The 15,927-nt window shown below is 45.4% G+C and overlaps 1 protein-coding gene across 1 annotated transcript in view; it reads left to right on the top strand.

Moving 5' to 3' along the window:
• Nucleotides 1-748: 748 nt before the first annotated feature.
• Nucleotides 749-15,927, top strand: part of LOC147006452 (putative serine/threonine-protein kinase SIK1B) — a 49,496-nt gene continuing 34,317 nt past the window's right edge. Inside the window, exons 1-5 of the mRNA XM_085868763.1 lie at nucleotides 749-869; nucleotides 5,521-5,583; nucleotides 6,206-6,289; nucleotides 10,734-10,767; nucleotides 12,552-12,646. The gene's annotated coding sequence lies outside the window, so the exon portion shown is untranslated. The remainder of the gene's footprint in view (nucleotides 870-5,520; nucleotides 5,584-6,205; nucleotides 6,290-10,733; nucleotides 10,768-12,551; nucleotides 12,647-15,927) is intronic.

The following is a 15,927-nucleotide window of genomic DNA, read 5'->3' as shown; positions in this document are numbered from 1 at the left end:
TGGCACTCCTCCCTCTGACGTCCCCTCCCCAGGTGTTCCCCCCCCCAGGAACTCCACCCGGGAACGGTGGCGACTGAGCTGCCGCGTTCCACCCGAGAGCGATCGAGGAGACATCCCCGGCACGAGTCGAGGCTCACCAAGAGGATCGGAAGCCTCCCTCAAGTGAAACCGCCATTTACTCCCGGAGAGGTCGACGGATAAAACCCCCTCGCCGACTCGATCTGTAAAGGGGATTATCGGCATCCTCGATGCTCATGCTCCTATATGCTCATTATATCATATATTGATGCTCATTACCATGCTCCTACAACTCAAAATAGTCCTCACTGCTTGGCATGTATGCTTCTGTAGTTTAAATAGTTCGCGTTGCTTGAAATGTATACTCCTATAGTGCTGAAGTAATCATGGTGCGTTAGTTGGGCCTCTAGTTATATTTTAAAGACGGGGAGAATGTGGTGAATTGAAGGTCGTGACGTGTGATCACATGTCGCGCGGCTCGAGCACAGGATAGATAAAGCCAAGCTCCGCACGGACGGGGTGATTGTCCCAGGGGCATTGTCATTTACGGCGGCGGTTCACTTGGTGCTCGTTGAATGGTGAGAATTGAGAGTATATCGGACTCCGTGCTTATGCTGATTTATTTTGCGGTGATTAATTGCACATGTATACATTACTGCTTATGTACTCCAAGCTGCACCTGTATTCCCTGATGTGCCCGTAGAAGCGGCTTCAATCAAATGGAATAAAGCCTACACTCTGAAGGTTCTTCTCTCGCTTTCATTTCAGTCACCACCCCGGTCACTGACATTAAAATCAAGAACCACGAACCTGCTCTCGTCGCGCGCCCTGCTGAGGACGAAGTGTCTGAGGTAATGGAGGAGGAAGAAGTAACAGCCCTAGAAGGAGAGTGCGAAGCCTCCGATACAAAAACGGTAATCCCTGTTACGGTCTTAAAAACTCCCGCTGTGGAAACAGCTCCACCTTTCGCAGAAGACGATTTTCCCGTTGTGAGAGCATCGACTTCAGTGTGTGAAGAGAAAAATAAAAACCATTCGGATTACGACTCGGATGGGGCCTCGTCGTTTTCCTCCAGTGTTGGTAGCGAGGTCTGGAATGGCCCAGCAATAGCCAAGGAACTGGAGGGTGATGATGATTTATCACCCATGGAAATTCTCCAGTTTCTTCAGGACACTTTTCGAAAGAAAAACGTTAAGGTCATAACCTTCTTCCCGAACCTGTCTGGCTTTATAACCTCGTCAAGACGTCTCCTCCTCAAGGCTGAACAACTTGGTATGACTTAGTCACAAGTATTTCGCCTAAGGAAGTGTGTATTGAAAGCTCGGAAAGAGCTACAAGCACGACCCAACTTCCTTTCACCTGACAAACCCTCCCTACCTACACTATGACCTTCTCTATTGTAACTTTAAATATAAATGGGGGACGTTCACCCCTGCGCAAAGCTCAGGTAAAGTTGCTTGTCGAGCAAAAACATTTTGTTGATGTTCTTTTGCAAGAGACAAGATGTAGCTCTTCGTGCTCGAGCGAATGGACTCGCATCATGAAAGAACAATGTTTCTTTAGTGGCTTGACCTGTCCTAGTGTTGGAGTGGCTATTTATTTAAATCCTTCTTTCTGTCCTGAAAATGTCACTTTCAAGGGGATTATTAAAGGGCATTTAGTTTCAGTTAATTTCCTTTATAATGGTTATAAACACATTTTAATAAATGTATATTCACCCAGTACGAGCACAGAAAGACTAGTTTTCTTAACACAGTAAGAAATGTTCCTCACACACCTTGTTTTTGATGGTCTTGTTTGTCTGTGTGGGGACTTTAATTGCACATTGTATCCCACCCTTGATCGTAATGGAGAAGAGCCCCACCCACCAAGTATGACACCCTTAAAGAGGGCTTTGTCCAAATTCTCCCTTTATGGATGTATGGAGACTCCAGAACCCATCTGCACGACAATGCACGTGGTGCCAATGTGCAAATGGCCGGCTACCTCTTGCAAGGATAGACAGATTTTACATCAATAATGACTCTTTGAATGTCATCGACCATGTTGACATCACCCCAAGTGGCTTTTCGGACCATCACATGGTTGTTCTTCATATACTTTCCCCAGTTCGAAATCGTGGCACTGCCCATTGGACCTTCAATGCGAGTCTTCTGCAAGATGACGCTTTTCCTGTCGCCTTCCGAGCCTTTTGGGAAGTTTCACGACGACGGAATCCTTCCTACTCCTGCCTCGCACAATGGTGGGACAATGCGAAAACCCATATCAGGACCTTTTGCCAGCAATATAGCTCCTTTTGTAGCAAGAATGAATCTGCGCTGCAATCTTTAATTTCTGAAGAAATATTGTCTCTCCAGTCAAGCCTTCAAACTCCCAGTGCTGAAAGGACTAGTTCTCTCCTAACAACAAGGAAAGTCCTCCTCGCTCAACTCTGTACAAAACAAACCAAAGGGGCTCTCATAAGGCTGCGAATGGAGAACTACAGCTTTATCGATACTCCTTCCAAGTTTTTTTTTGCATGAGAAGCGCAAAAAAAGAGAAACCAGCAAATAACTTCGCTGTGGGCACCAGGAGGCCGAGCAATACACGATCCAAAAGACATTAGGAGCTTGACCAAACAATACTTCTCTGACTTGTATTGTGCCAGAAACACGAAGGAAGACATGATTCGTTCCTTAACCACCTCTTTGCCCACCTTGTCTGAATATGCATTTCAAAAACTTGATGAGGAAGTGACTCTTGATGAGTCCGGCGGAAAGTGGACGCAGCGATGCGCTGTTCTGGCACATGCTCCCATACCTGACCTGACCTGCAGAAGCTGTCAGTCTCCGACAGACCGCCGATGAGTGAGGAAGTGTAAGTGAGCGCCGTCGGATTTTCGTTTTTGACAAAATGATGGATCACTGTGGTCTCATTGCCAGTGATCACTGTGTTGAAGAAGTTGGGATCGCTGTTCACAGTCTCCAGCATGTCCTGTGCGATCTCCAAACGGAGTTGCTTCTGCTCGATTGTTAGCAGCTTTGGCACGAACTTCGCTGAGATTCTCCTTTAGCCCAAATCCTCAGTCACAATGGAATGAACGGATCCAATGCTGACGCCCGCCTCGTCTGCAAGTTCTCTGATCGTGATTCGACGATCCTGCATCAGCAGGGTTCTCACTTGGTTAATGACGATCTCATTTCGGGATGTTGAGGGCCGACCAGAACGTCCTTCACTTTGCACTGATGTGCGACCATCTTTGAAACGGTTGTACCACTCTTTTTTTCTGTGTGGTGCCCATTGCTTCGTTCCCGAAGGCCTGTTGAATCTTGCGGATCGTTTCCACTTGGGAATCGCCAAGCTTTACACAAAAATTGATGCAGTAGCGTTGTTCAAGTTTTTCCATCAATTTGTCAAAAACGAAAATCCGACGGCGCTCACTTACACTTCCTCACTCATCGGCGGTCTGTCGGCGACTGACAGCTTCTGCAGGTGGGAAAATATTCACGCATACGGATTAGGATCGCCTACATACGTGCACCATACCACGCCTCCCTAGCTTCATTTGTTTATGCACAAAAAATTAAGGTTGGATAATTTTTGAACACACCTCGAATACTCAGCTTCATCGAGATCGATTCCATTAATCTTGAAGGCCTTTGTTTCCATGGCTTTAAGCTGAGCAAGATATGAGGCAAGGGAGCCAGTCCAGAGCATAGAGCAGTGTTCCACAAAGCTGCTGATGAGAGTCTTCTCGGTGGATAGTATTTCAGCTGCACCGAGGAAGAACTGTGTATGATGAAGAGTACTCGGCGGTGACTGACTTCAGAGGCCAACTCTAATCTGTGGTTCATCCAAGAAAGATCATGGCTGATTGTGAGATGTAGGAATTTAAAGGACTGATCTTCCTGTATAGGATTGTGAAGAAAGTACACAGGAGGGTTTGCCATATGGTCCTTTCAGAGAGAGATACTGAGATTATGAGATTTGTCGGGATTGAAAGACGGATTCCAAGTGTTTGAGCAGCTTGTGATTTTGTCAAAGTCTGAAGAGAGGGAAGAAGCTGCAGCCTGCCAGCTGGTTGGATCTGAAGGAGGAGTGATGTCAGGGTCGAGAGTGGAATCATTTGGAATGAGATAAAGTGGATTTTCCAAAGTGTGAGAGAGATCATTTATGAAGTTCAGGAATAACACTGGGCCGAGATCACTGCCTTGGGGAACTTCAGACTTGACACGGAGAGGAGATGAAAGGATTCTATTGAGTGCCACATGTTGGTTATGAGAGTTGAAGAAGTGTAATAATGAAGCAACTTCTGGAGTTGACCTTGGATGCCAGAGGTTGAGAGTTTGAAGAGTAAGACTGCATGCCAGACTGTATCAAAAGCACGTTATATGTCCAGAGAGCTGACACTGATGTCATGTCTTACATTGAGAGCCTCGATTCATTGTTTGATGAGTAGTCGTACCACATCCAAGGTTGAGTGACGTGGTCTGAAACCATATTGGTGATTTGAGATGAAGTTTTTTGAGAAATGTAAGAATTTCCTCTCACCTGCCATGATGGATTCCTGGACTTTGTTGATAATTGGAAGTAAGATGATAAGTCTGGAGTAAAGTTGATCAGTTTTTGCACCTTCTTACCTGCAGCACCGAGGGTGAAGGAGGTTATGTTTTCACTCCCTTTCTGTGTGTTTGTCTGTTTGTCTGCAGGACATCTCAAAAAGTTGTGGATGAATTCGGATTAATTTTTGTGGACACGTTGAGTAAGTAAGGACAAATTGCTTCTATTTTGGTGAAGATCCGAATCTGATCTGGATACGAGAATTATTTAATTTTTAAAGTGATTCTTCACCATTGAGAGATAGTGCCAAAAACGATATGCAGCAAGATATTTCAAAAAGGCATTGGGCCCGATATGTTCTCGTAGATCAGGCATTGCATGGCGGAGGTTTGCGCTGCACTGAGTGCCCCGACTCGTGATGACATGCAGTGATTTCTTCATTTCAGATGGTGTTTAAAATGTCCTTTCCTTCGCATGACAGTAAAGTGAGGATTTTTTTTTTACTTTAAAGGTGTTTAAAGTGTTTCCCTTCTATTTGGCGGCATGAAATGAAAATACTTTTTTTTTCTTCAAATTCTATTATAGAATAAACATGGGGGTGATAATTCCATTGCCCAACCCGGATACCGATGTTGAAAGGAATCAAGGTCATGTCATGGTCTCCCACCATGTTAAATTTTACGTCAATCGGATAAGGAGTTGTCGAGTTACAAGCCGGAAACCAAAATGTTGACTGATGGACGGATGGACGGACGCACAGAAGTAAAGATAGACTTGCACATCCATTTCATCAATGGTCTGGTTGGATGCACGAAATAATACTCGACATAACCCGATGTTCATCGGGTGACCCAAGTTGTCATTATATATTTCCATGTGGTACTCTACCATCGGCGGTCACAGACAATTCAGGAAATCCAATTTCACTGATACATGATGTTTTTTTTTATTCTTGTCATGCAGAAGCCTCAAAGTTTTTCGGAGCGGCTCTTTGAAAGATTGCTCGACCTCCTTCCCTCCTCAAAGGTATGAAGTTATGGTTTCCACTCAGTACATTTTTTGATAATTTGGGGTAAAAGTTTTATCCACAATATATGTTGTGGTGGACGTCACCTCTGGATAACTCCGAGAGGACAGCTTGTCTTTTCGAGACCACTGACACCATTTGCAACACTCAGCTATGGCCAGATCTTCATACCCCAAGTCATGCTTTGGTGCCAACACGACTCCCACTTCTCTCCCCAGCCTCTCCGAGTCTGTATTCATCCGTTGTGTGAGCGTGTGTTCCATCGCTCCATGTGACCCCACTGAACAAACAAGATATCTCGCCCTATTAGAACCCATGTTTATAGGAAAATGCAAGTGTGTTCGTGTTCCTCTGCTAAGGAAATAGGAAAACCATGTGTTCACCAAGGCTGCATGTTCTCTCACTTCAACAACTTGTACTTTCCATTCTTATTTCCATTTTTCAACACGGGAAGACGAGTGTACGTGAGAAATCATTGTGGGCTCACTCACAATTTTTCAAGGAGAAATCGATACAGATTTACACTGGTCCACTCACTTCCCCCTCTGACCTCTGTAATCTTCATCATTTCAGTGAAATAAGTAATTTTTGATTGTTGCTGTTGTTGTTTCTCTCACACAGAATCCCGTCCTTGAGGAGCCAAGAGGATTTTTATGGTCTTCGTGGGCACGGGTTGCCAACCTGCTTCCCACGTCTTCCCGGAAGGTATTATCACATGCTTCATTCCAGAAAAAAACAACAAACATTTTACCACCAAGTTCTCTGTTTACTTTTTTTATAATCCCCGTTGGACTTGGTCCGAAACAGGGGATAACGGATTGGGTCTTTCTGTGTATCCATCCGTGTGCAGCCATACCTCGGTCATGTATGGACCGATTTTGTTCAAACTTGGCACAAGCACAGTATGTACTGGATGATGTACACGTGCACCTCACTTTGTGTTGTGATGTGATGAAAGATGGCCGACTGGTAGACTGGCGGCCATTTCAGTTGGAAAATAACCCAGAATTGAACACGTCCTCATCCATTTCTCAGACATGCATTTTTGTTTTAATACCCTGTCGAGGCTCGTATGAGAGCTAACACAGAACGCACAGCAAGGGACACATGTGACAAGAAGGGCGGGAGTGGAAAGGACAAAACAGTGGGGAACAGAGAGGAGATCTGTGGAAGGGAGAGGGATGGGGCGGGGAACACGGTGTATACAAGATGGACATTACAGGGACTTTCATGAAGGAAAGCAGGGAATGTGAAGGAGGTGGGTTTGGAGTGGATTGATGGGGGTAGAAAAGATCGAGGATTTGGATGGGGGACGACCAGCGATGGTGGTGAACAGCTGTTTTGAAGACCTGGAGGGAAGAATGGGATTGAAGAGAGTGTGGGAGTTTATTACAAAGGCTGGAAAAAAGAGGGATGAAAGAATGGAGGCGAGCAGTGATTCTTTGTCTTGGTCGTTTTACCAGAAGGGGGTTGTTGGTGGACCTTGAGCGCCTTGCGTAAATATGGTGGGCACAAATCGCAGACACAACAAGGGTAGGGGGGGGGTGCGGTGCGAGACTGGAGAGGAGGTGGTAGAAGACAGAGAGACCACCAACCTACCTGCGGTGAGAGAGTGAGAGGCCCAAAGACTCAGCCTCATCGCAGGAGATGCCAATGATCCGAAATGCCTTGGTTTCCACAGCGTGAAGCCGAGAAAGGAGGGAGGCAGGAGCACCAGCCCAGAGGGGAGAGCAGTACTCCATGAGGCTGCGGACGAAAGCTTTGTATGTGGTCAGGAGCTCAGCTGGGCTGAGGAAGGAGTTTGCACGATGGAGGAGGACTCAGTGCAACGCAAACCTACGCCACGCAATGCCTGATTGACGAGAACATATTGGGCCCAATGCCTTTTTGAAATATCTTGCTACATATCGTTTTTGGCACTATCTCTCAATGGTGAACAATCACTTCAAAATTAAATAATTCTCCGATCCAGATCTGGATTCGGATCTTCACCAAAATCGAATCAATTCGTCCTTGCAAAACACCCAACGTGTCCAGCAGGTTTCGTCTGAATCTGTTCACAACTTTTTGCGATATCGTGTGTCTATCGTTTTTGGCCCGATCTCTCAATGATGAATAATCACTGAAAAAATTATAGTCGTCGGATCCGGATCTTCACCAAAATCTATTCAGTTCATCCTTGTCAGACACCCAATCTGTCTTCAAAATTTAGTCTGGATCCATCCACAACTTTTTCAGATATCCTGCACACAAACCAAAAAAAGAAAATGATGTCATGCAGAGAATGATACACGATACCCCCCTCTCCAAACGTTGCCTCTTCTCCAAACTAACCCCCCTCTCCTCACTCAAATTTTCTTCAAGTTCAAGTTTGACCACTAAATAATATCAACATTTTGTGTCTGTATTTTCATCAACCGTTGTCACAACGGGAACCCAACGGTTCACGGGTTGTCGAGTTAAGATTAAAATTGACAATTCTCATCAAAGCTTAGATCAATAGGATGTAAATTGATTATTTTCCAGATGAAATTTGATGATTTTAGAATTTATCCTTGAGTTTCACGTTGACCTCTTGACCTGGAAAATAGTTGTTTCCCAAATTCAGTGATGGACGATGGAAATCCTGTTCAACTTTCAAGTGAAAAGGATGTAAATTGATAATTTTTCAGTTGAAAATTGATGATTTTCGAAATTTAACCTTGAGTTGACTGACCTTTGACTTTTTATATCAAAAATCCTTGCTTTCTCAATTCAGTGATGTGCAATGCAATTGTTGTTTAGTTTTCAAGTCAATCAGATGAAAATTGACAATTTTTCAAATGTAAATTGAAGATGTTAGACGTTTGACCTTGAGTTGACCTTTACCATTTTGACCTCAAAAACAGTGGCTTTCCCAATTTTGTGAAACAGTTTGCAAATCTTTTTGAAAATTCAAGTCAATCAGATGGATAATGACTATTTTCGAATTTTGACGTCAAGATGACCTTTGAACTCAAAATCAATCGGCTTTCCAGTTGAGATTACCCCCACCACTTGGTAAAGTTTCATGATGATCGGTTTGGAATTGTGACCTGGAGGCGACAAACAGACAGAATAACAAAATCGACTGAACAATATTCTTAAAAAATGTTCGATTCTGCAAGTAAGAAACACAGAGAGGGGTGAAACACATCACCTCCTTCACCTTCGGTGGTGGAGGTAACAAACGCAAACAAAGAAACACCGGTCCGTGAAATATAGTGAAGATTCTTCCCAAATTTGGAGCTTAACCGCTGTCCTAAAACCTTTATTAGTACAGAGAATATCCGTATGGTCTTTCACCACCACATGCAGACACTCAGATGGACACAAAGTGACGAGTCTACACAAATGATATAACACAAGATTAATCATCTATCTTGGACAGAATGCACATCAAGTTGTAAAGAAAAACTTTTCCTTCAATTGGACATTAAAATGTTGTGGTTTCATGACAAAAGTTAATCAAGCCGTCCCGAAGGCCAGTTGTGTGCGCTTATCAAGGCTCTGTGTCTCGCATGATTCCTCAAACCATGAGTGGTGCAGGCAAACACACTCAGGAATGGGCGTAGAGGTTTTCCAGGTAATCCATATTTAAGGTACAAAATCACGTTGTTGTTGAAGAAGATGTGAAAATGTTGTTGTTGCATTCGACAACTTTGAACGGTGCTCAACGCCACCTGTGACCATAATGTTGAAGTTTGGTCTGTTTGCTGACCGACTGACACACACACACACACACACACACACACACACACACACACACACACACACACACACACACACACACACACACACACACACACACACACACACACACACACACACACACACACACACACACACACTCCAATATGGTACCCTCTTCCATCCCTGCAGGAATGTATGAGGCTCAGAATGACCCCCACCACCACCACCACCACCACAATGTTTTCACTGTTGTTTACCTGTCTGTCTGTTTGTTTGTCTGTGAGCTGGATATCTCAAAGAGTTGAGGACAGATTTGGACGAATCTTGGTGGACAGGTTGGGTGTGCGACAAGGACAAATTCATGAGATTTTTTCAAGATCCGGATCCGGATACTCGAATTTTTCCAGTGATTCTTCACCATTGAGAGATCGGGCCAAACATGATCACTCGCACCACATTTTAAAAGGTTGTGGACTGATTAGGACAACACACGGTGAATGAGTTGGGTCGGTCACAAGAACGAGCTGATTAGATTTAGGTTCAGGTCCAAATGCCGTTTTAGTTTTGGTCATGTGATCAAATATTTTCGGTGACGACTGTAATTTTGTGGCAGCATGGCCGAGAAGTTTGCGCACTCCCCTCTAAGCTGTTTCGCCGTCTCGCCTGGGTTTCAATCCTGAACCAGCTATAAATTGTCATCACAGTGTTTCACAGGCCGGGTGTGTGCGCCGTCCCTCGGTGGACGTTAAATCCCACACTCTGTGTCCTTTGTAAAGACGAGGTGAGTCATCACTGGCAATCTGGTAAAATTCCAAATTCCGAGTGTTTAAAAATTCGAGAAATTGTCACTGAAAGTGTCTCGTCACGAAACCACAATGGAGACAATCAGACGTCACGTGAAATTTTGACGAATTAAAAAAAAATTCTCTCCGAGATCCATGCTCATGGGAAGGCAAGGTGACAGAAGGGATGAAGTGTCTGTGAGATGACGCGGCAATAGTTGTCACAACTTGCAAGGGAATTAATGAACAGGAAAAGAGGGGAGAGGAAGAAACATAGTAACTTGTAAGTGAGGCTTGGGTTGTGCCATCAATGGGGGAAATAATGTTTATGGGTCGGAATCTGAATTGAACTGAGATGGTGTATTAACTGGTTTGAAGCCTTGAAGGAAGGATGGGATGGAAGATCCTCAGAGGTGTTTCCACAAACAGGAGAAAAGACAAACTGATCATTGAGTGTGTGCTCCGACCGATATATTTACCTGCAGTGAGCAAGAAGTTGCTTTTGCTTTGTCATATTTCAAAATTTGCTGTTTGTACAGAAATGAACTAAAGTTTACAAATTTACTTCTTGTTTTGATAAACTTAAAACTTTGACTTGTGGAAACATGAGTGAAAACCGTATACTTTAATATTCTTGTGTTTTGGTTTCCTTTCAGTCCCCGAATGAAGTGACTGCAACTCCAAATGAACGTAAGTGACTTTTCATCATTAACATATGAAGCTCTTTCACTCACTCACTCATTCTCTCACTCACTCACTCACTCACTCACTCACTCACTCACTCACTCTCTCACTCACTCACTCACTCACTCACTCACTCTCTCACTCACTCTCTCACTCACTCACTCACTCACTCACTCACTCACTCACTCTCTCACTCACTCACTCACTCACTCACTCACTCACTCTCACTCACTCTCTCACTCACTCACTCACTCACTCACTCACTCTCTCACTCACTCACTCACTCACTCACTCACTCACTCACTCACTCACTCACTCACTCACTCACTCACTCTCTCACTCACTCACTCACTCACTCACTCTCTCTCTCACTCACTCACTCACTCACTCACTCACTCACTCACTCACTCACTCACTCACTCACTCACTCACTCACTCACTCACTCACTCACTGATGTAAACTCTCATTACTTTCTCGGTGTGGCAGAAAGCTGTAATTTTACACACTGATACAACTTTTCCACACTGAGCCAATATCCCAGGAAAAATTACGAAACAGTGAAAAGTTTCCAGAAACGAAAATATCGGTGAATCAGAGTTGTCCGGCGCAGACTCACTGTGACCACGGCAAGTCGTGTGACCCAAGGCAATGGAATGCTTCGCAGAATATTGCAATGGCAACAGCTTCTGTTGGAACAGTCGACATGTCCATGCGGTTGCCCGGTACAAATCTCACGAATCATGCAAAAACAACCGCGACAGTCGCCCGCTTCAAAGAGCCCTGCTGGATGTGCGTATGAAGACCACGATTCCATGCAGATTGGAATTCCCAAAGCGGACCGGTGTCCTGTGGAGAGACGACCACGTGACCGATCTGACAAGGCCGAGCAAACCTTGGTCATGTGACCTAAAATCTTATTTCCAGGCAACCTTGAATGGGGTTTACCAGAACCCCCAGATGAAGCCTTCAGAACAAAAAAATTCACATGAGACCAAGTCAGGTTGAATGACAAAAGTGATTCTGTGAGGGAAGAGGAACAACAAGTGCAAATAACAGTCAATGACGAACAATAAATCAAAAATAAAACCCCTTCCCTCCAACCGATCATGCGCACCCACGAGTCAAAGACGAGCAGAAACATCAATTATCTATCTTGAAGGCCTCCAGACGAGCACCACAGGAGAAAGACGTCGGGAAATCACAAGACCAGATAAACCCGGACTGTACTCCATGAGAAACAACAGGAACCGATGCAGGGTGACCCTCCAGGTGAGTCTGAACACGATGCAGGAATCAAGGCAAGATGTGTGGCATCGCTCAGCAGCTGTGTCGCTCTTCACACCATGCATGCACAATCAGTCCCACCACTGGCTCACATTATGCCAATGCCATGCCCTTTTATCACCTCGGGCTTGCACGTCATCGGTGACGCACTGCACCCCTCCCATCTCACTTATCCTTCGTCAACGGTTCCAGTCCGGGGGCAAACCAACCTTTCCACGACCTCGAGGCCAAGTGAAATGGTGTTGTGGCCTAGTCGGGTTCATGGAGGTGGCTTTTCCTGCCGAAACTAAAAGCTGGTGGCCTACACAGACACAAAAAGAACGTTTATGATTGAAAACAAAAGGTGGAAATGAATAATGGCTCAAATGTGCCTCACCAGTAGAGTTTGCTGCACACTCACATGGTCTTGGGGATTCCTTGGTTTGATAACAAGTGGTAAAAACTCCTGGGTGGATGAGCTGAGATTGTTTGTTGAGATGATCCATGCAGATGTTCTCTTTTACAGGTAACTGGAAGCAATTAAGGAAAGTTGGGTGCATAACCTTCATCTTCTTATTACTGTTTGCTTTGATCTCAAAAATACTGGAACCCACCTCCAAGGTATGGATTTAATGTGTACTGCTGTGCAAAAGTCTCAGACATTTTGAATTTCTCTCCTCTGACACAAACGGAAACTCAAACTTGGTGTTCAATGCAAAATATACCTTGATGAAAATGAAAATCTTATTCAAATATCCAGATTTATCCATTATATACCTTGAAATACACTTGCTGCGAGGATGTCCATCCTTTCCGTCAAAACCACTGAAATATTCTTCGGGACACTTTCAAAAAAATATACAATGTAAGAAGAAAACCACGGGTTAACTTTCCTGGGTCAGAATGTGGTGGTGTGTGTTGGGGTGGTGCTGAGGTGTCATCCACCAGAGGGTGGTCTCCTTGGGTTAAGCTGAAGCAGACCCTTGGGGTGGGTGCCTGGAATGGCCTCTCCCGAAGAGATGATGATCACCTGTCTCTGTTATCATCTGAGCTCATGCATTTCAACATCAGTATTGCAGCACTCTGTGAGGTTCGGAGACCGGATCGTGGCAAGATCATGGGGGGTGGTTCCACCTTCCATTGGTCTGGTCGCTCTGATGATTTCATTGCCCTTTGCGTTACTGCAGCTGAGTCCAATAAGCTGACTCCAATGATAATTGAGGTAACACCGGTCAATGAGCGTAAAAGGAGACTCAGGATTTGTCACTCCTTGGGTGACGTTTCCCTGGTCTCTGTAAATGCAGCAACTGAGGCGAGTGATCTCACCGTGAAGGACGCATTCGATGCCACGCTCGAGTCTCTGGTTTATCAGTTCCCCAGGCGAGATACTCTTCTCATCTTGGGATTTCAATGCATCGACTGGAAATGATAGTGATGGTGATGAGACTTGTGTTGGTTCCCATGGTTCTGGAACTGTGAACCAGAAAAGCACTAAATTCCTTGATTTTGTAAGAAGTCATGGACTTCAGGTGGCTGGTTCATGGGTTTAGCACCCACATGCTCATCGCTGGACTTGGTATTCCAACGCTGGTGGTGTGGCAAAGGAGATTGACCACGTGCTCGTTGATGGTTGCTGGAGAATGATCTAGAACTGCACTGACCTTGATTTCACAGATAATGCAGTCATCTTTGCAGAGACTCTGTATTTATTTTTGAGGTCCATCGAGGTTCTCAATGAGACATCCGAGCCGCTGGGATTATGGGTTCCCTGGGTCAAAACTAAGATCCAGGCTTTCATTGACATCTTGGATGCTGCAATCTGTTCTGTACCTGTTTATGTTGTGGTCACGGAGAGATTCACTTTCCTTGGCAGTGGTATTAATGTCTCTGCTGGCTGTGAGCCAGAGGTCAATGGATGTCTGGGTCGGACCTGGGGAGTCACGGTTTCACTGGATCATGGCGTGTCGCGCTGTCGAACTTGTGCAGGAGGATGAAAGTCCAAGTCTTCAGATCCTTGATGCTTCCAGTTTTGCTCTGTGGACTCTGACCTGGTATCTGCGATGGAGACTTAATTCCTTTCATACCAGGACTCTTCAGAGAATTCCTTTGCTATTGCTGATCGGACTTTGTGTCCAACGAGTGGTTCCTGAGAGAGACTCAAATGAGAGTTGTTACCTGCATCGTCTGTGAGCATCAGCTGCAGCTGTGTGGACATGTGCCTCATTTCCCTGATGTGGATCCTGCTCACCAGATTCTCTCAGTGAAGGATCCTCGTGAGAGGAGGAGGCCAACGGGCCGACCACGTTCCTCGTGGTTGTAGTAGTTTGATCAGCATCTCAAGGAGATGGGGATGGGCCAACCATTGACCTGGGGGATGTCCAGACAGAGGCCCCTGGAGTACCGGTGGAAAGTGGACGCAGCGACGCGCTGCTCCGGCGCATGCTACCAGACCTGACCTGACCTGATACTTTCACATAATTTTGTTATAAACTCTTGTGGAATCATGTTCCTTGCCTTACAAAGATAATGCAAGTTGCTGTGATTATTTTTAATTTTTCTTTGTCCAAATATCATCATCATCATCATCATCATCATCATCATCATCATCATCATCATCATCATCATCATCAACATCATCATCCCGAAGCAGTTACTTTGCTACAATCCTGCTCAGGTTGCGACTCCAGCTTAATCAGTGTAGGAATTTGGCGATGGTGCTGGCAAGAGCTTGCCTACTCTTTATGAAGGACACCCTGGGATCTTTAACATCCACCAACGAATGCCAGCAGATGGGATGCCCAGTTTGACATCCATTCCAAGGGATGGCACACACATTGATGAATCACCCTGCCCTTGAAACACTGAGATGACAGTTTACAGTTGGGCCAAGATTTAAACCAAGGCTCAACAGCTTTGAGGCGAGTGTGCATCCTTCTCGGCCATCCTGACTGACGAATCGTCCGATACAGCTTCAATTACATTGAAATCTGTGCCTTGAGGCGGCCATTCAATGCACTGAAAGACTCCAGCTTTATCCTTGTGCAAATATGTTTCATCCATTCAAACTGAGTGTTTTGAGTCATTTTCTTGGTGTAAGATGAAGTTTGGACCAAGAAGTCTTGCATCACTCGGGAGAGAAAGCATGGGAGATGAATATTTTTTACCTTGTGCAGTCAACATACAGGATGTCCACAAAGTCTTGTTCCAGTTTGGTTGACATTGAATTTCAAAACCGGAACAAGACTTTGGAATTAATGTCATGGAATAAATAAACAAATAAATATACATTTCATTTTCGAGTATAGATTGTACGAGCAAATACCACCTGTTGCCTAGCTGGGAGGAATACTAAGAGAGGGAGGAGGGAGAGAGGGAGAGTGAGGGTAGGGGAGAAATAGAGGACAAGGGGGGGTGGGTGTCGAGGGTGGAGAAAGGGGAAGGAGGGCAGAGTGAGAAGGGGGTGGGGATGAAAGCAGAGGGAGGGGAGAGTGAGGAGGGAGGGAAAAGTGGATGGAGGGTGGAGCAGGGGCAGAGTGGGGAGGGGAGTTGGGAGAGAGGAGGGGAGAGAGCAAGAAGGGTTTGATAAAGGAATGAGCAAGTAAGGGGGAGGGAGCAAGGAATGGGAGGAGAGCGACACCTCACCACACGTCACCAGACACTCCGTGAGAAGGAGGAAGGGGGACAGTGTGGAGGGAGGGGGAATGAGGAGTGGGGAGCGAGGAGGGTGGGTGAAGGGAAGGCAGCATGAGGGGAGGGGAAGGGGAGGAAGTTTGAGGGGAGGGGAAGCCAGAGTGAGGGGAGGGGAAGGCAGAGTGAGGGGAGGGGAAGGCACATTAGCGTACCAGGGCGAAAGTGCTTTCACTCATCAAAAGCAAATGAACAGGTCTGTCACAGACATACTT

Source organism: Eptatretus burgeri, unplaced genomic scaffold (assembly GCF_056783735.1).
Source record: "Eptatretus burgeri isolate ZD-2024b unplaced genomic scaffold, Ebu_testis_v1 Ebu_testis_scaffold_3173, whole genome shotgun sequence".
In the NCBI taxonomy this organism is placed as follows: Eukaryota; Metazoa; Chordata; class Myxini; order Myxiniformes; family Myxinidae; genus Eptatretus; species Eptatretus burgeri.
The sequence above is the reverse complement of the archived record's forward strand: the minus strand, read 5'-3'. Positions and strand labels throughout refer to the sequence as shown.